This window comes from Lupinus angustifolius, chromosome LG02, assembly GCF_001865875.1.
Source record: "Lupinus angustifolius cultivar Tanjil chromosome LG02, LupAngTanjil_v1.0, whole genome shotgun sequence".
Taxonomy (NCBI): Eukaryota; Viridiplantae; Streptophyta; class Magnoliopsida; order Fabales; family Fabaceae; genus Lupinus; species Lupinus angustifolius.
Genome location: NC_032010.1, coordinates 16,553,150 through 16,564,149, shown reverse-complemented (window position 1 = coordinate 16,564,149; position 11,000 = coordinate 16,553,150).

The window sequence follows — 11,000 nt, the reverse complement described above, 5'->3', positions numbered from 1 at the left end:
AAGTTATCTTGGTTATCAGTATCCTCTTTTATTTCCATATGGCGAGGATGGATATAGGCACGACGTATGCTATAGTTCTACATGTTCTAGGCAATACAAAAGAAATAGAGTTACTATAAAAGATTGGATGTGTTTTCGATTGCAAAGTAGAAAAAACGAGGCAGAAACACTTTTAAGGTCAAGGAGATTGTTTCAACAATTCGTGGTTGATGGTTATTGTATGATGGAGGCAGACATGCTTAATTGGGTGAGAAACAACTAGACACAACTCAGAGTTGAGAAGTATAGTAATTTGAATTCCAACTTGGACCCACTTGATAGCCAAGGAGCTAACAAAGGCAAAAGGATCATATTACCTTCATCATTTGTTGGCGGTAGAACATATATGGATCAATTGTACTTTGATGGTATGGTAATTTGTAGCTTTGTTGGATTTCCAGACCTATTTATAAAATTTACACGTAACCCAAACTGGCCAAAGATCATCAGACTTCTTGGACCAATGCAATTAAAACCACAAGATCGACCAGATATAATATCAAGGGTCTTCAAAATCAAATTTGATCAACTACTTACAGATTTGAAGAAGCATCATGTTCTTGGAAAAGTGCTTGGATGTATGTGTTCTTTTTTTGTGACGACATTTATCTTTTTATTATTATTTTTATTTTTATTGTCATCCTTATTAATAACATATTTAATGATTTTTAACATTGCAGATATGTACACAATAGAGTTTCAAAAAAGGGGATTGCCTCATGCTCATATTCTATTATTCTTACATCCATCTTCGAAGTACCCATCGACAGAAGACATAGACAAGATAATTACAACCGAAATACCAAATCCTTTTGAAGATCAACAACTATATGATTTGGTTAAGTCTCATATGGTTCATGGTCCTTGTGGAAGTGCAAACACTAAATCGCCTTGTATGAAGGATGGAAGGTGTACAAAATACTATCAAATTTTTTTTCCAAAGCAATACAATTGTTGATCAAGAAAGGTATCCTATTTATAGGAGAAGGGATAATGGACAAACGATTGATAAGAATGGTGTTACTCTCGACAATCGTCATGTTGTCCCTTATAATCGGAAATTGCTTTTGAAATATCAAGCGCATATCAACATGGAGTGGTGTAATTAAAGTAGTTCAATCAAATACCTATTCAAATACATTAACAAAGGCAATGATTGGGTAACTGCTACTATTGTTCCAACATAAAATGAAGGTGGATCTCAAGTAAAAAATATAGATGAAATGAAACAATATATTGACTGTAGATATATCTCACCTGCTGTTGAAAGATTACATTTCCATCTTGAAAATGAGCAGTCTGTTATGTTTGATGATAGTAAAGCTATTGATGATGTGTTTTCTAAGCCTACGGTTAAGCAATCAATTTTCACATCTTGGATGCAAGCAAACAAAAACTATCTCGATGCAAGAAATTTGACATATTCTCAATTTGTTTCAAACTTTGTATACATCAGTCGTAATAGATGTTGGAAACCAAGGAAGCAAGGGTACACAATTGGTAGACTAATTTGGGTTCCTCCAAGCACTAGAGAGCTATTTTACTTGCGGATGATGTTAACTGCAATCAAAGGACCATGTAATTATGAAGACATAAGGACAGTGAACAACGTGATATATCCTACTTTTACGGAAGCATGCTTCGCTATGGATTTTCTTGATGATGATAGAGAATATATTGAAGCTATCAAAGAAGCTAATGAGTGAGGGTCAGGTCACTACTTAAGAAAATTGTTTGTGACAATGCTTACCTCAAATAGCATCAATTGTCCAAAACATGTATGTCAACAAACATGGCAATTTTTAGCTGATGGTATTCTCTACGACCAAAGAAGGTTGTCCAATAGGCAAGGTACATATTTCACTATGAATTGTCACAAATATTTTTACAATTCCAATTAATTTCTAACCATGAGTTGTTTTAATAGATATTTTTTTTAGATTTGCAGCTAACTGACCGACAATTGCAAAATCTAACTTTGTTAGACATTGAGAATATATTACAAAAAAATAGGAAAAGTCTAAGGTACTATCCATCAATGCCACATCCAGATGGGAGAATCACAAGTCAATTAGGGAATAGACTTATATATGCCGAGCTTGATTATGATAAAATGAAATTGAGAGATGAGTTTAGACAATGTTTTAACTCACTTACATGTTTGTTTAGTTACGTTTATTTAATACATAACATTACATTAAATTATATCATCTTTGGTTATTAACAAATAATGATTTGGCATTTCAGAAGAACAAAGGGTCATTTTTAATAAAATCATGAAAGCTCTAAATGATGGAAAAGGCGAAACCTTCTTTCTATATGGGTATGGTGACACTGGTAAAACTTATATGTCGAAAACTTTAGCTTCAGGCCTACGTTCAGAAAATCACATAGTTTTAACTATGACATCAAGTGGAATAGTAGCGTTATTATTTCCAGGGGGACGGACATCACACTCTAAGCTTGTCATACCAGTTCCTACCCTCGAAAACTCTACATGAAACATTCATCAAGGGAGTGAACTTGCAAAATTGTAAAAGAGGACAAAGTTGATAATATGGGATGAAGCTCTAATGACACACAAGTATTATTTTGAAGCATTAGATAAAACCCTCAAAGATATAATGTGTTCCAAAGGTGATGAAAATTCAAATTTTGGTGGAAAATTCATTATTTTTGGTGGTGACTTTAGGCAAATTCTCCTAGTCATTCCAAGAGGAAGTCGTTCAAACATCATCAATGCTACAATAAATGTCTCATATCTTTGGAACAATTATCAGGTATTAACTTTAACCAAAAATATGTGTCTACAAAATAACATTACCAACACAAACCAGTCACAAGTTGAACAATTTGCAAAATGGATTTTAGATTTAGGTGATGGAAAATTAGCAGAGCCAAATGATGGTTATGCAACAATTGAAATATTCGAACAATTTCTGATAAATAATTATGATAATCTCATTCATGCAATAGTTAATACTACATATCCAAATTTAGTACACCAATACTTGAATGAAGAATTTCTTCAAGATAGAGCTATTTTGGCATCCACAATTGAAAGAGTTGATGAAATAAATGATTATGTTTTGTCATTGATTCCGGGTAAGCCTTTTAATCTCATTTTTTTACATAGTAATAACTTTTACTATTAAAATTTTAACACATTTGTTTCCAATTGAAGGTGATGAAAGAGAGTATCTAAGCTCAAATTCTATTGATAGGTCAGAGTCTAATGACAATGAAGCTCTACAAGGACTTACTCCTGAGTTTCTAAACTCACTCAGAACTTCAGGGTTACCAAATCACAAAATCAAATTGAAGGTAGGAACTCCAATAATGCTTTTGAGAAATTTAGATCAGTGTGAAGGGTTGTGCAATGGAACAAGAATGATTGTAAATAGACTAGCAAACCATGTCATTGAAGCAAGGGTAATGACAGGCACAAATGTTGGAAAGATATTCTACATCCCACGAATGAGTTTATCTCCATCGCAATCACAATGGCATTTCAAATTAATAAGGAAACAATTTCCGTTGATTGTCTCATATGCTATGACAATCAACAAGTCACAAGGACAATCACTAGCAAATGTTGGATTATATCTACCTCGACCTGTTTTCAGTCATGGTCAACTCTATGTCGCTTTTTCAAGAGTTCAATCAGTTGAAGGTCTAAAAATATTAATACATGACAAAGATGGAAAAGCAATCAACACTACAACAAATGTTGTGTTTAAAGAGGTTTTTCAAAACTTATAAACAGGTAAAGAAATTTCTTTATTATAGTTTATTCATTATTCATTCTCTTTTCACACAACACTGTAATGTTGTAACATATTAAAGGTTATAGTAAACCATTATAATTTATTTCATTAGTTTTGAAACAAAAAATATTTACTTTCTCATATTCCTTTCATTTGGAGGTTGGATACATGATCATACAATCAAACTATACATATTAGTTTGATCTACTTTTGGTCTACATTTGGTGTAGATGCTAGTAATATAATATTACCAATAAATCAATGTTTTCTTTTTTGTTTTATCTATGTTTTAATAATTATCTTCAAACATTATTGATATTAATCATACATGAAAATAAATTGTCCCGTGCGAATGTACGGGTAACTTACTAGTTTTTCTTTAATAATTTAAGAAGTCATCCAAGTTATTTCTGATTTATAATCCAATAGTTGGGTCACTTGTCAAAATAGGAAAATAAAATGTGTGAATTGTATGTTAAAAGAGGGAATTCAATAAGAATGTTCTACTTGTACCGTAAGTGATGTACCTTACTTGACTATCTCACTTGTAGGTGTGTATCTCACTTGACCATGTTCCATAAAAGAAATTAATTATGTTAATTTAATTGGTTATTTTTTCAAAAAAGGCCTAAAAATAAACTTCAAATAAAATTTAATTTAAAAAGATCTCCCAGTAATGTTACTATGTTATATATATATATATATAAAAGAAATGATTCATTTATACTCAAGTTAAGTTATACTAATTATTTTAATTTCGGCTATTCATTTTCTTAGATCCAACCGACTAAATGGGTGAGTGCAATAAGTGTTGAGAGAGAAAAAGAGAAATCTTAAATAATATTTAAGTTTCACCCATTTGATCTGTTAAATCTAAGAAAAGGAACGGCTGAGATTAAGTGTAACTAGTGTAATTTAACTTGGGTATAAATGAATCTATCTTATATATATTATATCACATCTAGCCTCAATCACATATTCACGACCCTAGGATAGAAAATGTAAGTTATATTGATTGATCCAAAATATGTCACAATGAAATAAATGAAGTGACGTAAGTGCAATTTTTCAGATGTTGTGCATGTGCACATCCTCATAACACGGTCCAGCCTAATTCAAGCAAACAAATATCCACTTTTGTTCTATTTGAATTGTGGTTTTGGAAAATTCATAGGGATGAAGACACTTGTTAAATATTTCAATTTATCCTATTAAATTATATATTTTGACTAAAATATATCTAACAACTAATACTGATGATCACAATATCTATTTTATTAATGTATGGTAATAAACATTGAGAGCAAACGTAAAAATAAATAGTTAAAGCTTTATAGGGGGTGGTTTTATGTGGTGGTTTACTTTTTATCCTTTATTTGATGATTTTTTTAGTTATCTTGTTATTTTTATGGTGTGATTTTTGTTTTAATTCTTTTATTGGTTTTAGCTTTGGGTGCTCAATCTTTTTGGTGGGCATTTTTCACCTTGTTTTGACCTATTTAAGATGGTTGTTCTCAAGATAATTTCATATAAAATAGTTTTTTGGGTGATTCAAAAAGTTTAATATGTAAAAATAGAATAAACATGAATGACAAAACCATATTATTGAAACTCAACGATAACAAATCCCAAACTTCTAGCTACAACTTGGTTGCCAAAAATTCCAGCTGACAACACAATGTTCAGTCATCAATATTGAGAACCCACAAACATTATAAGTTGGGATGTCGTCAGTTTAGGTACTATTCTACCTTGGATAAATCTGGGTGCATTCCAATCCATCCCGGAAAAAGCCTGTATTCGACTGTGATCGTACTTGTCTGCCCAGGGTAGGTTAGACCCACCTCGGACGGACCCACTTATGATATATGCCATAAATGCTTCTGACACAACATAAATGTTCCCGATACAACATAAATGCTCTCCTGGCCAGTTGCCGATGTGATACAACACATGATCCAAACTCAAGGCCAAATTATCCAACAACAAGCCCAACTACTAGTCGAACTTCGCCATCATAGACCAGAACCCAGTAATGGACCCTCGTGGCCAGTTGCCGATGAGTACTCCGCTGAATCCGTCGAAGCGTCTAAGCTAATAGCCCCCTCCCCAAACACGAAAACTACTCGGATAACCCAACCTCCCAACCATAGCTCCTCACGAGCAAGACATCCTTTCACGGAAATCAACATGTCTTCCCCACTCCCTAAACACCTAACCCGACCCAACAACATCGACCAATACGATGGAACAAGTGACCCACAGGATTATTTAGATGCCTTTGAAGCCTCAATGCTCTTCCATGGGGCAACCGACCCCATCATGTGTCGAACATTTCCCCTCACTCTGAAACGTGTTGCCTTGCAGTGGTTTACTCGGCTCACACCAAACAGTATCGATCAATGGGCCACTCTCGCCAACAGATTCAACATCCGCTTCACAACAAGCAAAGATCAACCTCGCTCTTCCTACACCCTGTCCAGTATACGGCAGGAGCCCCATGAGCCCCTCCGAGCTTACCTAGACAGATACAACTCGGAGGCCATGAAGGTTCACACCATGAGCTCGGAGGTGGCGGGGTATATTTTAGTGAGAGACTTGCAGGATGACCTCTTCACACAGGAATTGGCTAAATATTCAGACCTCATAAAGGAATAACTCCAATGTAAGGCTCAACAATTCATTAATCTAGAAGAAACCCATCCTAGCCACTCACCCACCGAGCATAGAGAATACCAACTCCCCTCATGGGAAGCCAAATGCCCAAAATACACGAACACCCTCGAGATAACCCAACCCGACAGCCCAAAAAACCTAAATACACCTCCTACACCCCCTCAATGCTAGCCGCAATAGAATCCTGCAAGAAGTTATGGCCACCCATTTAGTCCAGCTCCCCAAACCCAATCCAGGCAGAAAATTAGGGACCCAAGACTGCTCCAAATATTGTGACTTCCACACCTTTTTTGGCCATGTAATAGAAGAGTGTACCCAACTGAGGGACACTATCGAAGATCTAATTCAAGTTGGGCACCTCCGGAAATTTATTGCTCAGACCCGCCAAGAGCGATAACCATATTTGTGTCGATCCAGTCCTCCTCAGAGACGTTCCCCCCTCCCCCAAATCAACAAGATCGTCCTCCGAACAGAGACCAAAGAGACCACTATCACTCCAACAATAGGCGACAATGGAGTCCGGTGGACATCAACACCATATCTGATAGATTCGCTGCTAGTGGTACATCAAGGGCAGCCCAGAAAAAGTATATCCGGGAAGTCATACAATCAAATGTCCACAAACCCTGCCATTATCAGGGCCACCAAGCAGCACCCCCAATCTCTTTCGACGTCCGTGATTATGAAGGCGTCGTTCGCGGTCATGACGATCCCCTCGTCATCACTGCCAAAATGAATAATAAAAAGGTGGGACGTTTGTTTGTTGACCAAGGCAGTTCAACGGACATCATGATTCAAGATCTGTTCACAAAGATGGAACTCAAAGACAAGGACCTGTTGCAGTATGATGGACAGCTTGCCGGTTTCACTAGACAATGAATCACCCTCCCCCCGAGGCTATGCTGATATATGGTTGAGTGTTAAAGAACAACCTCTAACCCGGAAGATTCAAGCAAAGTTCTTGGTTATCGACTGTGTCTAGGCTTACAACGCCATACTCGACCGACCAACACTAAACCATCTCGAAGCAATAGTTTCCACTCCACATCTCTGCATGAAGTTTCTCTCATCCGACCTCCGGGTATGTACGGTTAGGGGAGACCAACAGAGTGAAAGAAGTTGCTATCAGATGAGTCTTCGGTCGAACCACACTTCAATACAGGCACCACCCCCAAGAAAAAATAGCGGGGCATGCACTTAATGGAGCTAGATGCCAGGGCAGAGGCAAAATACCTATGCCCTCAGCCCGAAGGAGAAAAAACCTCCCTTCAACTCGGTCCCTTAAAAGAGAATCTGGTATATATCGACTATAATCTCGACGAAACTCAAAGATCCAAGCTGACCAAGTGCTTGAAAGCCAATAAGGATCTTTTCGCTTGGTCCGTTGTTGATATGCCCGAAATCGACCCCTCAGTAGCCTGCCATTGACTCACGATAAATCTGGGGGCAAGGCCGATGGCCCAAAAGAAAAGAAAGATTGGCGCCGAAAGAACAAATGAGGTTACTCAGAAGATCTCAGAACTCCTAGAGGCCAGCTTTATCTGAGAAATAACATATACCACCTGGTTGTCAAACGTTGTGCTACTCAGTAGATGTGTGTGGATTATATGGACCTGAACAAAGTATACCCAAAAGATCCATACCCCCTCCCAAACATTGATCATCTTCTGGACAATTTCTTCGGGTGCCAATTTCTATCATTTATATATGCTTATTCTGGATACAATCAGATCCCCCTTCATTAAACCTAAGGCGACGTACTATTACACAGTCATGCCATTCGGTCTGAAAAATGCAGGGGCCACATACTAGAGGATGATGAACACCATTTTCGTAGATCAGATTGGAATAAATATGGAGGTCTATATGGACGATATGATCGCCAAGAGTCTACCAATGGAAGATCATGTGACTATCTTGAATGCCATCTTTGGCTAATTGCGCAAGTTTAATATGTGTCTCATCCCAGAAAAGTGTACGTTCGGAGTCGAAGCCGACAAGTTCTTAGGATTTCTATTAACAAGTCGAGGTATTGATGCCAACCCAACAAAATTCCAAGCAGTTATAGACATGCGTAGCCCAAGATCAGTTAAGGAAGTCCAGCAACTTAATGGGTTGTTGGCGGCCTTGGCCAGGTTTCTTCCGGCATCCGCCAAACATTCCTTCCCTATGTTCCAGCTCCTAAAAAAGAGAAACACTTCTACTTGGTCGAAAGATTGTTAAACAACATTCCAAACTTTCAAACAATACCTGGCTACTCCTCCTGTGCTTTCTAAGCCTGTATCCGCTGAAACATTGTATGTCTACTTAGCGATAACAGATGGGGCCATAGTAACCGCTCTAATTAGAGAGAGTGAAGATGGCCAGCACCCAGTATACTTCACCAGTAATGCATTACAATGCCCAGAGCTCAGGTATCAGAAGTTGAAAAAGGTCGCCTACGCCTTCTTGATGGCAACAAGACGGCTACGACAATATTTTCAATCGTACCCTATGGTGGTCAGAATCAATCGATCTATCCACCATATTTTACACAAGTCTGAGCTAGTCGGACGGATGATTTCCTGGTCTATTGAACTGTCACAATTTGATATATGGTACAAGCCCAGAACGACTATCAAAAGCCAACTCATATCCGACTTCGTCGCTGAATTGACCACACAATCGGGTAGTTTCGAGCAAATATGGACTATATATGTCGATGGGTCATCCAATCCTCAGGGCAGCGGAGCGGGGGTCTTATTAGATAATGGCCAGAGGATGACCATTGAGCACTCACTAACATTCCCCTTTCCTACATCAAATAATCATGCAGAATATGAAGCATGCATTGCCGGTTTGTAGTTTGCTAGAGAAATCGGGGCAGAAAAGGTCTCCATATGCAGTGATTCCCAACTTGCAGTCTCTCAGATTATGGGGGTCTATTAGACAAAAGACGTGTTACCTAGCCAAGGTTAAGGAATTGATGGGTAAGTTCAAAACGGCCTTCATCCAACACGTCCCAAGGGAGTAGAATATTCGGGCAGACATTTTGTCCAAATTAGCAAGCACAAAGAGTCTGGGTAACAACTGGTCGGTTGTTCAAGGGACAATCTTGCAACCAAGTGTCATGGCCATCGAGCAAATACAGATCCCAAACGACTGGACCGACCCAATCATCAGGTACTTATGCAACATCGACTTGCCGATGGAGCAAAAAGATAGACAAAGATTCCTCACGTATACTTCGTGGTTCACCATAGTCCAAGGTTTCTTGTCTCGCCGGGGCTTTTCTACTCCCATGCTTAAACGTCTTGGCCCTGATATGGCTAGGTATGTCCTCCAAGAAATCCACGAAGGGAGTTGTGGTCATCACCTCGACGCAGCATCGCTCACCAAGAAGGTACTCCGAATCTGATATTACTGGCCGACCATGGAAAAAGACGCCTCCGAGTTTACCAAGAAATGAACACCCTGCCAATTATTTGCTAACTTCCACAACGCCCCGCCTGAAGAGCTAGCAACAACAATGACACCATGACCATTTTTATAGATGCAGTATGGACATTCTTGGACCATTTCCACCGGCAACCAGACAACTTAAATTCCTAATAGTGGCAGTCGATTATTTCACTAAATGGATAGAAGCTAAACCTTTATCCAGTATCACAGTGGCCAATATTCGGAAGTTTACTTGGAGGAATATTATAACACGGTTCGAGATACCCGCGACAATTACCACTGACAACATAACTCAATTTTCTGACCGAAAGTTCAGAGAACTGCTGTCAGGGCTTCACATCAAGCAACACTTCACCTCAGTTGAGCACCCTCATACAAATGGTCAAGCAAAAGTGGCTAACAAAGTCCTCCTCCATGGGATAAAAAGAAGATTATAAGAAGTCAATGAAGCATGGCCAAAGAATCACCTTTTAACCTTACTTACGGGTCTAAGGCTATGATCCCATTGGAGATCGTCGAACCCACCTGACAGACAATACACTTTTCTGATACCACTTGTTAGGTATCAGTGGCTAAAATACACCTAGAAGGGGGGTTGAATAGGTGTAGCGGTTAGAGTATCCGCTTTTTCGAAAACAACAAATTATTCAAAAATAACCCCAGATTAATCGATTAACAGAATACAAATAATCAATTAACGCAATTACTTTAATCGATTAAAACAGCTCAAAAATTACAAACAGATTCGATTTCTTGCACGGCAATTAACCGAGATTTAAACGAATATACAAAGCTTACAAAATATCAGAGTTACACTAGTATAGTATGGAAACAAAATATAGCAATTAAAACAACTATACGACGAAACCGATTAAAGCCATAAAGAGAGAAAGAGAGAGAGAAAAATTCTACAACACGATTTTTATCCTGGTTCGTTTGCGTGTCCACTTGCAAACTACATCCAGGCTTCCCGGCTGATCTGGGAGATTTTTCTTCACTATAATTGAAATAATGTTTTACAAGCACTTCTTCCAATTACAACACTTAGATATTCACTTGAAACATAAAGAAACTTAT